The sequence below is a fragment of the Styela clava genome, unplaced genomic scaffold (assembly GCF_964204865.1).
Source record: "Styela clava unplaced genomic scaffold, kaStyClav1.hap1.2 HAP1_SCAFFOLD_96, whole genome shotgun sequence".
Lineage (NCBI taxonomy): Eukaryota > Metazoa > Chordata > Ascidiacea > Stolidobranchia > Styelidae > Styela > Styela clava.
This window is the reverse complement of record NW_027556760.1, coordinates 35,001-37,500: the sequence shown is the minus strand read 5'-3', so window position 1 is coordinate 37,500 and position 2,500 is coordinate 35,001. Positions and strand designations below refer to the sequence as shown.

The following is a 2,500-nucleotide window of genomic DNA, read 5'->3' as shown; positions in this document are numbered from 1 at the left end:
GATCAAGTTTGATCGTCTTCTCGACACGCCGACGCGGCCGTTGCCAGCCGCGACGGGGCCGATCCAAGGATCTCACTAAACCATTCAATCGGTAGTAGCGACGGGCGGTGTGTACAAAGGGCAGGGACGTAATCAACGCAAGTTGATGACTTGCGCTTACTGGGAATTCCTCGTTCAAGGGAAACAATTGCAAGTCCCTATCCCAATCACGAATGAGGTTCAACGGGTTACCCGGACCTTTCGGCCTAGGTTAGACACTCGCTGCTTCACTCAGTGTAGCGCGCGTGCGGCCCCGGACATCTAAGGGCATCACAGACCTGTTATTGCTCAATCTCGTGTGGCTAAACGCCACTAGTCCCTCTAAGAAGTTAGACGCCGACCGAGAAGGTCGCGTAACTATTTAGCATGCCAGAGTCTCGTTCGTTATCGGAATTAACCAGACAAATCGCTCCACCAACTAAGAACGGCCATGCACCACCACCCACAGAATCAAGAAAGAGCTCTCAATCTGTCAATCCTACCTGTGTCCGGGCCGGGTGAGTTTCCCCGTGTTGAGTCAAATTAAGCCGCAGGCTCCACTCCTGGTGGTGCCCTTCCGTCAATTCCTTTAAGTTTCAGCTTTGCAACCATACTTCCCCCGGAACCCAAAGACTTTGGTTTCCCGGAAGCTGCCGGAAAGGTCGTCATGGTAACGCCTCCCGATCGCTAGTTGGCATCGTTTATAGTCAGAACTAGGACGGTATCTGATCGTCTTCGAACCTCTGACTTTCGCTCTTGATTAAAGAAAACATTCTTGGCGAATGCTTTCGCAGTAGTTCGTCTTCCGCCGATCCAAGAATTTCACCTCTAACGGCAGAGTACGGACGCCCCCGTCTGTCCCTCTTAATCATTACCTCGTGCTCCGAAAACCAACAAAATAGAACCGAGGTCCTATTCCATTATTCCATGCAACACTATGCAGGCGAACAGCCTGCTTTGAACACTCTAATTTTTTCAAAGTAAACTTATCGGCCACCGCCGACACTCAGTCAAGAGCACCGACGGAGAACCGAAGGTGAGGCGAACGCAACCAGTGACACGCCTTGCGACGGACCGGCGGCGCTCGCCCAAAATCCAACTACGAGCTTTTCAACCGCAACAACTTTAGCATACACTGTTGGAGCTGGAATTACCGCGGCTGCTGGCATCAGACTTGCCCTCCAATGGATACTCGTTAAGAGTTTTAGGATGTACTCATTCCAATTACAGGGCCTCGTTAGAGTCCTGTATTGTTATTTTTCGTCACTACCTCCCCGTGTCGGGAATGGGTAATTTGCGCGCCTGCTGCCTTCCTTGGATGTGGTAGCCGTTTCTCAGGCTCCCTCTCCGGAATCGAACCCTGATTCCCCGTTACCCGTTATCACAAAGGTAGGCACGTAGCGTACCTTCGACAGTTGATAGGGCAGACACTTGAATGATACGTCGTCGGTGCAGAGACCGTACGATCCGCGTGGTTATCCAGAGTCATCAAACGTCACAGGACGAACCCGGTCGGTTTTGATCTGATAAAAGCGCGCCTCCCGAAGTCGGCGCTTAATGCATGTATTAGCTCTAGAATTACCACAGTTATCCACTTCGCTTACGAGACCAAATAAACCAAGACTGATTTAATGAGCCATTCGCAGTTTCGCTTTACGAGAACTCGTACTTGCACCTGCATGGCTTAATCTTTGAGACAAGCATATCACTACTGGCAGGATCAACCAGATAGCTGCGACAGCTGCGCTCGGCCCTTGCTGGGCCGCCCGGCGCGTGCTCGTCGCATTCGTTTAAGACCGAGGCGATCGCCTGCGGCCGTACTCAGCTTCGACAGTCGCTGGCCGCGACGTCCACGCTCTCGCCGGCAGTGCCAGGCGGAGCGATTTGCGTTTTTTCTTTGCTCGCCCTCTCTCGGGCTCGATCCATTCAGTTTCGCACAAACAAGAGCTCTGCCGGCCGCCTGCAGCGGTGCCTAAAACCCGGGCATAACAATGCGACCGTTCTGCTAGGCCGACAAGCGCTCAAGCCAGACGCTCGATCGAACGCCCCCTACATATTAGTCGAGACAACGGCTCGCTCATTAGCATCGCGTTTGTACTTTAACTTTTTTTGGCTCGGCTTCTTTCGACGCCGATGCCGGCGACGCAGCACTCTCTCGCCCGCCAGCCACCGAGAAAAGGGTGCGCTCCGACCGGCCCCGCACCGCTCTTTCTTGGCTCATTCGAAATTACTGTCTTTCGCTCTGACATGCCTTACCTAGGGTTAGGTTAGTATGCTTGCACGTTTGTACTTTAACTTTTTTCGGCTCGGCTTCTTTCGACGCCGATGCCGGCGACGCAGCACTCTCTCGCCCGCCAGCCACCGAGAAAAGGGTGCGCTCCGACCGGCCCCGCACCGCTCTTTCTTGGCTCATTCGAAATTACTGTCTTTCGCTCTGACATGCCTTACCTAGGGTTAGGTTAGTATGCTTGCACGTTTGTAC

At 53.2% G+C, this 2,500-nt stretch overlaps 1 non-coding gene across 1 annotated transcript in view; it reads right to left on the bottom strand.

The window, feature by feature from the left end:
• Positions 1-1,749, bottom strand: part of LOC144419764 (small subunit ribosomal RNA) — a 1,810-nt gene extending 61 nt beyond the window's left edge. The window contains exon 1 of the ribosomal RNA XR_013474251.1: positions 1-1,749. This exon is cut by the window's left edge and continues 61 nt beyond it. This is a non-coding gene — a ribosomal RNA (small subunit ribosomal RNA).
• Positions 1,750-2,500: the final 751 nt, after the last annotated feature.